Source organism: Corvus cornix, chromosome 2 (genome assembly GCF_000738735.6).
Source record: "Corvus cornix cornix isolate S_Up_H32 chromosome 2, ASM73873v5, whole genome shotgun sequence".
Classification (NCBI taxonomy): domain Eukaryota; kingdom Metazoa; phylum Chordata; class Aves; order Passeriformes; family Corvidae; genus Corvus; species Corvus cornix.
Genome location: NC_046333.1, coordinates 10,810,174 through 10,821,031, shown reverse-complemented (window position 1 = coordinate 10,821,031; position 10,858 = coordinate 10,810,174). Strand labels below are relative to the sequence as shown.

Sequence of the window (10,858 nt, the reverse complement as noted above, 5' to 3'; positions counted from 1 at the left end):
GTATTGTAAAATGCATATTAGTAAATTAAAATGTCAGCATAGCTGTCCTGGAAAGCACTTTGACTTTTTCTACTTCAATGAAATCCCTATCTCTTTGTTTTCTGTTTCTGTAATCTACTGTTAGAACAAATAAAGATCTGGTTTCATCTCTGATAATCACTAAAGCATCACTCCTCAGGAAATTATTGTTTAATAAGCTTGTCAGAAGGACAAGTGTGAGGAATTTTAATTAGTCAATATACAATGTATTGATATTCAGTGGTGCAGAAATCACAGATCAGAGTTTTACCTTCACATACCAGAATTTAAGGCTGATGGTTCTGATAAATATGACGCAGTTCTGTTCTGCTCTACATGGGAAAGACAATTTTTGTACGAAATTTTTCATTTAATTTTCTTTTTTTTTTAATCTTCAATACTCTTCCCTTTTTTCATTAGTTGATACACAAATGAGTACTTGACTGAAACCTGAGTTACTTGAGCCACTTCTGAAGTGGCTGGCACAGTTGTGCTTTGTGCATCATGAGTGATCAGCGACACTAACGGAGAATGGGTTGTCACAGGGGAGGAATTTGCTCAGTGATTGCCAGTTCTCTGGGTGTATTACACTAACTGCTGGCTTTTGCATTCCTGTGTAAAGTGAACCCTAATTAATCCAGCCGTGAAAGTCCTGCTTCATCTTCTGAAACTAGCTCATTATGAAAAATGTAAACAGCTCTCTCAAAGCACTCTGTGTGCATATTAATTTCTGCTCTAATGATGCTTATTGTCTGATTGACTTAGCTTTGTCTTTCTTTTTACTATAAATGCACAATTTCTAGTTTTTGTTCCATCTTCATCTTTAGCATTCAAATTGGTGTTTCCTAATAACCTGCCTTAAAGTAAACTTTCATTTTAGTACTTTAACCAGATGGCATCTCTCTGGTATGCTCCAAAATGACTATTTTAATACTGTCATGGAGTGATCCTCCCATGGGCATGCAGTACAGCAAGGATGTGGCAGCAGCTCCCAGTGGTGGGAATCAACAGCCTCGGGGAAGACTCAAAGAGCAATTTACCTCTTCATTGTTATATATCCTTAGATTAAGTCATCTTTCTAATAGAAATCATGCCTAGGAAGCAACTTCAGTGGAATCAATACCAAATTGTCCTTGGTGTCTCCAAACCCCTTGAGGATGTAGAATCCATGTCTTTCCAAGGCTTTTTCCCCTTTTGCCTGTAAAAGGCTGAGAACACAAGGTATTTATCAGTGCAAGTCAGGATACCCCATCCTTTGATACATTTGGTGGATTTCCTTTCTACCCTGTGAATTAGGTCCTTCACTGCACAGTCATGAAAAAAAATCATGAATGGAAGGCATGAGAACAGGTACATCCTCTCTTTCCAAAGGAGTAGATCCAATGTTTTGACTCTTTCATTCATTCTGGGATTATTCAGGGAAAAAAAAAATATGAGAAAGAACAAGCATGCTGGAGAAAAGAAAATGCAGGTGGGAGAAGGAAGAGGAAGCACAAGGGAAAGCAGTTCCCAGTTCTAGCATGAGCACTTGCAGAGGCTTTCATTTCAAGCCCATCCACTTGCCTTTTCCACTCTCAAGGATGGAAGCCACTTTCATCTTCCTTCTCTCTCACCCATCTCTTCTAGAGCTGGTTTGTCCCCAAAATATGAAGGATCTTGATTCAGAGTGTTGCCAAGTATATGCTGCATTATAGATCATTTTGATCTTCATTTAGCTGTATCTCATTAGAGGAACATGTTTTGTTTAAGTAGAGATGAGGTTATTCATAAGTAATTCAGTGCCACTTAGAGAAAAATCAATTGTAGGAACATTAAATTTTCATTAAACATGTTAAACACAACTTGACAGTCAGATGGTCTTCAGTCATATGTGTTTTACTGCAATATTACTTTAAGTAACAGATTGAATGCAGGATTAGGTGGTAAAGAATACTTTGCATGGTTCAAGAAAAAGGATAAAAGTGGGGTTTTTTCCAATAGCATTCACTCTGTAGGGATCCCCAATTACTTACAGGATCATCTGCACTTCTGGAGCTACTGTGACTTTGAAGCGAGTCATGTGTGCAAGATGAGCAGATTGGAGCTGTCTGGGCAAAGAAAAATCAGACACACTTGTTTTTGTGGGAATATGACACATTTTGTAGCTCTTGTAGGCCTGGGAACATCACACACCGCAACTTCTTGCACTTCATTCTCTCTAATCCTCACCTTCTTCCGATGATTTTGACATGACTTCCATGTCTTCCTGTCCCATAACATTGATCTCGTTCCCCTCAACACAGAAACTTTTATCTGTTCTCATCCCAAACCTCTTTCTCATCTTCACAACAGTTTTTCCTCCCCTCTCCCATTTGCTACTGCTCTAACTCTCTGCTAACACACCCAATCATCCAGTCCACAGTCCATACTTCCCCCACAGCTGTTACACAGCTCACAGTCCTGTGAGAGAGCCATCCTTAGCCCACATTTACTCTGATCCTGCCCCTGCAATCTGACTACATCCTGTCTTGCTCTCCTCCCAGCCTCTTCCTCCCTCCCATGCAAGTGCCCTTTCTTCCCCCTTCCTTCTGCCACTCCTTGCATTTCTGCCTGAATTCCAGGCTTCTCCTCTCCACTTCCCTCCCCAATCCTTTTCTTTGCTGTTCTTGGTCTCCAGCTTGACCAAGTCTTTTAATTTTGCCAAAGAGCAAGCTGCAGGTAATCCTTTCTGGTAGGAAGTTATGGTGAAGCTGCTATGGGTTGCACATCCCTTGACTATAGCAGGGGGTAGTAAAACTTCTCCTGAGCCCACAGCATAGAGGGCTGTGACAAAGTCACGCCAAAAGTCTTTCAAATAGATCTTTACAGATGGAGCACCACCATCATTCAGCTTGTGCTGACTGATGTTCCTGACATTCTGAGAATCTCACAGCTAGCCTTTCCAAGTTTAGCATGTAACAACAGCACGGCATGATCCGATTAATTTGAGTGCAAGGTTTACCTGAGCTCTTCCTGGTGATATTTCATTTCTGTTTATCTATCACAACTAACTGACTGCTGCTCAGAATGGGATGTACATATGTGACACATCTTTCTCTGGTTCCTCTGATAAGTCAGTGTGTAGCAGTCAGCTGGGCACTGGTATGAGAAGAACCTGAATTTTATTTTACAGTTGCTGCCTGTCTCTTTTGTTCTGATACATCTGTCTAAGCATAGAAAATCTGATTAGATATATGACTGCTTTTTCTGGTGTCACAGATAACTACAGCAATGCAGCTATACCATATGATAGCGTTTTTACTTTTTTTACCTGTTCCAGCCTTTGGAAGGCATCAGCTACTGCTCTTCAGAACAATTGTGTGCTGAAGTTTCCTCTTGAATTCTAGAAAGGAGAGAAAGGAAATGTACACGCTGTGCTGTTAGTACCTTGAGAGACTGGTCTGCCTGGATAGTGTCTGGTAAAAATATTTTATCTTCATCTTGATCCACCAAAATTAAAGAGATAATCCTAGTGTTATAAAAAAGACCTCTGCTGGCTTATACAGAGATGTGCTGTGGTAGACGCATCTCTTTGCTTCAGAAGTCTGTGTATTTAACGCTACTATCACTTTAAAATAAAGATGGCAAAATGACAAAACATGTTGGATTCACAGACAAATCATCTTCAATTAACTTTGAAATCTAAAAAGCTGCAGTTCAAATACAGCAACAATGTAATAAAATATGTTGATCATTGTATTTTCCAAGGTTTCACCTTTAAAAACCATGAAAGTAATTTTCAAAAGAATAGTCTCGTGCACTGATACTTAAAACTTTTATGGAAAAAAAAATTTATTTGTATGTGAATATTGGCATATTATCAAGGTTAGGGGTGTGAGGAATTCAAACCAGATTATTGTCCTTACGATGGTGTTTACATCTATCTAGAAGGCTGTTTCTCTTAGAGAAATTCTGAGTCCTGGTGAATGAATGAAATTAACTATTTTACGCAGTCACAAGTTTAAACAGATTTTTCAATTCAAAAATATGCTACTTTGGCTCCTTCCAGCCTGTTTTAATGCTGACCTCCCTGGAGAGTTTTTAAATAGTTATATGATTGGCAATTTAGGAAAGCATCAGAATTTCTGGCATCCTAGAGGCAATGAAGATGTCACAGCAAGTTCAATCATTATTACTTCAAAAAATGTTGCCAGCTTTTGATAGATGACATTCCAGAGCATGGGGTCATGTCACTTTAATTTGTTTTTAAGGATAAAGAAAGGTGGTCTTGGTTCTTGTCCCCTTTTTGTTTAACAAATAAGCTTCTGGTCACATGCCCTAGTTTTCAGCATATTTCTCTTTGCCTTGGTTAAATGATGCATAGATAAAAGATAACTTCTTGCTTGTATCCAGGAAAATGACTTAGCTCATGCAGTCCCCAGCAGAGAAGAACATCTCACAGCAGAGGAGAGAACAGTAGTGCTCTTCAGTGCCCTCCAATCAGCAGAGCCTTTGTAAGGCTATCACTTTGTCTGCCACAATCTACACACGTGGATTGGTTTACAATAAACTGCGACTGCTTGTTTCTGTGTGATGAGAGGAACAGAAAGGTGCATTGTATCCATCTTCTGTTAACAGCATAGAACTGCTATTAGTCAACTCTTCTGAATATTATCTTTTTCAATGTGCTCAACAAGTTTTTACAAGATTCCTAATTAAGAACATATTTTCTCAAATTTCTATGGGCAGTGAGTAAAAACTGGGTGAAGGCTGTGAGATCTGGCTTATTGTGGATAATTTACTATTCCGTTTTCAAAGATTTATGTAAACTTTGCACATTTTTAATGCTAGAGGTTGTTTTGATAATAAGAATGTTGGGAGTTTTATTGTTAAGACTAGACAGTCATGAAGAGGGGCAGGTTAGGCTGCTGCACCAGGTAAAATAACTTCATTTAGAGCAGACTAAGCCAACAGAACAGCTGAATACAGGACATGATTTTAGAGTATACAAAATATGCTGGAGTAAATGTCTTTCTGCACTGGTATGACAATAAATAAAAGTATAGTAACATTTCTTCAGATTTATTTATAATTTTAGTATATCCCAACCCATAAAATCATACATGGTACCTCGATATTTTGAGCTAAGCCTTTTGGCAATAGCTCTAACGTAAGTACAATTGAAATGGGATTTTATTTGCTTCTTGGTAAATTCTGAACCATTTCAAACTTTAGAATGAGAGATATGTTCAAGAGAATATCTCTGGTATAATTTCTGTGTTACCTTTATTTTATATGTACCACATAATGCTTACGACAAACTCACAAATCCTTGGAAATGTGTAGCTATGGGAGCTTGAGGCTAATCCTTCACGTTAAAGAGCCCTCTCAAAGAAAGCAAATTATTACCACTAGGCTCATATTTATATATAGTGAGGGTGAGGATGTTTACCAGCTTGTGTGAAGCCTGTTGTGGGATTTTGCCCCAAATTTTAACAGTGTAGGCACAATGGAGCCCCATATGAACATTATCAGTAACTCAGGATAGCAGAGGGTTTGAATTTAGTCTATTACTTTGTATTTCCCTGTCATGTGGATTTATAATTCACTTACCAGATTCAGTCAGATTCATTGCAAAAACTTAAATTTTTATATTAAATTGCTATAAATTCCTACGAAAAAATATTAGACTAAACTTTAGAGAGGTGATCTGTATTTAAGAGTTCAAAACTTCTTACAATGGCCATTTAAAAATTTGATACCCTAAGTTAAAAAATTCATTGTAGAAGTTAAACTTAAGACTTGCTCTAATACAGGAAACTGCAAGCATGTTTTGTTCTTATTTTGTGTATTTTATGTATTATATGTGTAATTATGAATACATCTGTCATCTAAGATCTCACACTAGCAACATTTTGTATTTTATGGTACAGATTTATGATACTTTTTTTCATGTCATACTTTTGTGAAGCCCTAAATGGTTTGGAATTTAAGTTCCAGTGCTCTGGAAGCACCTTTTTAATCTTCAGAGATTTCCAAATTGGAATAGTGCCCATGAGAAAGTTGGAGGGTGGAATAAGGGTTCTTGGGTCTTCTAGTTCCACTTGCTTTCCTTCCATTATACTGTTCTGCTTAGGTTTCAGATTTCATTTTTCATTTGAAGATAGTTGTCTTCTTGGGATGAGAAGTCAACAAGGTATTTTTGTGACTGTTTTTATTCTAACCATGTAAGATGGAGGGCTGGGATCTGGACTCTGTAGACATTCAAATCCATCTCTTTCACTGTTCAGAAAACTGCCTTTACTGTTTATTCTGACCTGTCCTATTGAAGTAAAGGTGCTGTGGAAAATTCAGGAAGGACCCTTAAGAGGAAAGGAAATCTACATCCCAGCAGATAAAGTGGTTCTGAGGGAGTTATGGGCTTGATTTTTTTTTTTTTTTTTTTTTTTTGTCTCCATCACTGTTATCTCTTTGGTAAAAACCTCTGCCCATTACATAGATTGTGCACCTCAGTCATTGGAGTCCTGTACATCTCTTTTGGTGAAGACCCTTATCTAGTAGGTCTATGCTTTTGTCTTCCAGCTGCCTTTTCTATAGCAGTTATGATGAGGTCTGACTCTGCTAGTGTGTGGCAGACTGAGCCTGAAAGTATGGATACCCCTTCACACTTCCTTTCTGCATCCTAATGAGGAACAGAGGCATCCAGAGCCAATAGCTTGGATGTAAGCTTGTAGGTCCCAAACACAACACGTAGAAGTTGAGGGAACTTTGAGATCAAGAGGCCAGATGTAGTTAATACCACCTGATCAGTCTTTTTGTGTCACACTGCTCCTGAATATTTGGGTGCTTTGGAGATGGTGTTTATTTTTTCCTATATGTCAATTCCTGTTTAGAAGCTCAAACCAAAGAGAAATTGGATAGCCAAAAGAAAACATTTTTGAGGAGTGAAACACTGTCAAAACAATATTTTTCTTAATTGTACTAGATTATAAAGTGTAATTACTGGCAATTTCTTAGCTTACCTTATTTGCCCCTTGATTTCATCGCATTTGAAAGTGCTGTTCCAACATTACAGCCTGGCTTTAATGCACAAAAATCCTTCTAATAAATTTCAGTCTTGTTTCAGATATTGCTACTGTGCTGGAACTGCTCTTGAGAGAGTTTGTAATGAGGATCTGTTGCTTCAAGCTAACTGAGAAGCTCCTTCTTTCATTGTCTTGATTTATCAGCAGCTTCTGATACTGTTGACAATGGGGCCCTATTATATTGCCTTCAGCAGCTCCTGGGTTTTCCAGGCTCCACGCTGCCCTGTTTCACATCTTATTTAATGGAGCCCTGTCTCTACAGTTATATACTGCACTTCTCTTGTCATACTGATGCCTTAAGCTGGGTTATGCAATTGGGTTTTGATGGTGCAATTTGCCATGACAGCACAGCAGTATAGTAAAATTCTCACTTTTGTTTGTTAATTTTTAAAGTATAACACACACCAGGTGTGCAAGAGCGATAATCATTTGAGAAAATATGCAGCTGCTTGTTTATGGATCTGTATGATAATGTAATCTCTAACAATACCTGACACTTCCATGTAACTGACTTAGGTTCTAAGACCATATGGTGTTAAACTTGCAGGTCTTGTGTTGAGAAAAAGCTATTTTAAAACAATTTTAAAAGGCTGATTAAATTACTACATGGGTTTTTTTCCTTCTTGATACCATGCCTTGAAAGAAAGGTGTTCTTCCTGTTAACAAGCAGTGTCTGTTACATACAGACTTTTCTATTTGCATCATTCATTGATTTTCATGTGGAGCCAGTAACTTGGCAACGGAGCTTGGACATCAGAAAGGTAAATGTGGAAAACATCACAAGGTGAAAGTTTGCTCTCTGTTTCTTACATTCATAGGCCAGAGACACCTTTCTTTCTATTCTGGATTTCCTGCCATTCATCCATTTCATGCTGTCCTGTGCAACAGAGCAGATATACCTCCTCTCTGCTGCAGCACTTTTTCCTAAATGACAAAAAAATACATGTGGGATCGTCCTCATGCTTGATATGGAAGTTTCTGTGGTGCTTGAAGAATAGCCTCCGTTTGTAATGCTAGCTTCAGACCTTCTTTGCATGGGGTTTTTTTTCCATATAAAGTCTAATCTCTAACCTAATGGGGTATTGTGACCAAGAAGCAAGATGCCTACTTGTAATGACATGATAAAATTTTCTACTGCATGGTTTTCTGATGGATTCCTACAATTTTTCTTTGCTAGTTTAAAAGCCAGTGCTTGTGGCTGTGGAAGGCTGCTTTCAGTGGACCAATAGGTATGCCTGCACTGCTAAATAAAAGTGCCAGCTAATAAGCCCAAGCTCTGGGTCCCAGACCACTTACTGCTTAAGTGTTAGCATTTCTGAGCTGGAGCTTGGCTGCCCACCCCTAGGCAGTCAGGAGGACTGCATGCACACAGGACACTGGGCTCTGAAGGGATGGACAGAGGGGCAGGTTCTGCAGACCCAGCCACCCAGTGCCAGCCAGCCTCAAGGCCAGTGCATGGCTATCATTTATGCTTTGTTCGTTTTAGACACAACTAATGAATCTGCATCTTACTGGAAAAAAGCCTGAGGTGGCAGCTGATAGCTGCTACCAGAGAAAGCCAAAGGCAGTTTAGGGTTAATAACTGGAAACTTGCTGAGTCAGACCCATGTCTCTGTTAAAAAACAAAATTGAGCAGATTAGGGTGTATTTCTGCAGCACTGGAAATTGCATTTGGTTTTCTCTGAGCTGGAGAAGGTGTAAACAAATGACACCTACCAGCCTTCTCTGTAATGACTTTTGCATCCCTGTGGGCAGAGCTTCCACTCTGGTTCCTCACCTTCAGCTGGGCTAACTAAGCAACTGCTTAGCTCTTTGCAAATTAGCCAAAATTTCTGTTTCTTTGGGATCCTTCTTATATCAGTCTGACCTTCAGCATGCTAGCACATTATCAACATCAGGTTTTTTTCCATATTAGAGATGCACTTACAGGATGAAATTCAGTGAGATTTGTTAAGGTATGTAGCTCCAATGTTTTGGTTCAGCCTCATTTCTGCTGCATTATACTTTGCACTTTCCATTAGGTGAAGTGTAATTTAAAAATGTGGGAAGAAGCCCCCTTTTGAAAGCACTTGCTATCATCTTTGCATGGCCTTCGCTTCCAAATGTGGCAAAGTAAGGCAATGTGGAATCCATTCATTAAATGACACATTAAGCAGCCAATGCCTTTTTCTATATTGCCTGCAATAAAATATATTCAAAGCACTTCATATTTCATTAAAATTATCAGTGAAATGATTTTCATCTAATGTTATTTCTGCTTTTAATAAAAAGGCCCTGCAAAATGAATAACTGAACATTTTTCCTTCCTTTCTTTCTCTTTTTACAATTATGATATTGAAAATATCCCACAAGTGAGGGAATGACCCATAAATTGAGTTATGAAGGTCATATTCTGTGAAGAGCAGATATTTTCCATATATCTTTAAAGGCACAGTCATTGGGTATAAGCTGGTTTAGTTCAAAATGAGTCTTCAAAACTGTGCTCTGAGCATGATATGACTGTTTACAGTAGACCATGCTGACTTTGAAGTGCATGTTCCAAGTACCTGTATGTACTCGACTGTTGTTCTTTTTGCATGCATTGTGGCCATTTAACATTGTAACAATAGGTTTTGCCAAAATTGTCAAGTTTAAAGCAGTCTTGAAAGCTTTTTTTGAAAGTCAGAGCTGTGACAATTAGATTATTTCACTGTGATGCTGTTCATTGTTTACTGATTAGAGACTTTGAAATCAGAGAAATTATTAAATATGAAATGGTCATACAGGAAAAAAAGACTTCACAGACAGAATAATCATATTTCTTTTGATCTTAGGCTTATTGTGAATATAGATAAATGTAAGCTTTGCTGCAGGTATCTCAGATGGGCATCAGATGCCCTGGAAAGCTTGAAAGTAGGAGTATAGCTCACCCAGGAGTTACAAAGGATAACAAATCTATGGGGTTAGTGGAAATAATCTGTATTTGTAGAAATCAAGATAATTCATATAACTGTGTTTAAAATAATTATACAACTAATGAAAACAATGGTTTCCATTTAAGCAGTTAAGAGATGTTTTTATGGTTACAAAAGAGGTACTTTGGAAGTTCTTTAGCTTTCAATAAGGCAGTTAGTTGTCATTCTCTCTAATTTTGAATGGTAATGTAATAAGAACAGTTCATATCATAGAAAGGAAGTTATGAGAAACTGTTTGCCCTGAAGCAGATCAACAAGGATTAATATAAAGCACGCAGGTTTATCACATAATAATATGCTATTTTTTAACAGCTTTAATATGATCTGTAATTATAACTATCCCATCTGCAGAATTAGGAAAGAATACTGAGATAAAGAGAGAAAAGAAATTAAAGTTGGGTCAAGGAATTAAAAAACAAGAAGCAAAGAACAGGCAATTATTTCTTAGCACTACAATTTGGAAAGTCACAGCTATATGCCATTCCAGACTCCTGTGAAGAAAAACAGACAACGAAGTACAAAGCTGAAGTAGTACAGAGGAATTCATGCACTGGAGAAAATCGTACCATGAGATAAATTATTTGTTGGCTTCTTATTTTAATGACCAGAAACTAAATCTTCTGTCTTGAATGGTCTTTCTGAGCTAAAAGATGATTGTCTCCAGGTGTTAGGATTTAGAACAGCAGCACTCCAGGGTCTGTGAGGCTGAGGAGCCCCACACTTAAGCCCCTGGTTTGTTCTGTTTGAATGCTGTTTATCAGATTCTTTGCAGGCCACCTTAATTCCTTTCTCTTAGATCAGCCTGCTTAGCTTCTGCACCTCACATGCTGCAGGTGTCCCCTT

The 10,858-nt window shown here is 38.1% G+C and overlaps 1 long non-coding RNA gene across 1 annotated transcript in view; it reads right to left on the bottom strand.

Moving 5' to 3' along the window:
- Nucleotides 1-1,625: 1,625 nt before the first annotated feature.
- Nucleotides 1,626-10,858, bottom strand: part of LOC104686449 — a 61,196-nt gene continuing 51,963 nt past the window's right edge. Inside the window, exons 4-5 of the long non-coding RNA XR_005601489.1 lie at nt 3,308-3,379; nt 1,626-2,105 (exon numbers count right to left, since the gene is read on the bottom strand). This is a non-coding gene — a long non-coding RNA (uncharacterized LOC104686449). The remainder of the gene's footprint in view (nt 2,106-3,307; nt 3,380-10,858) is intronic.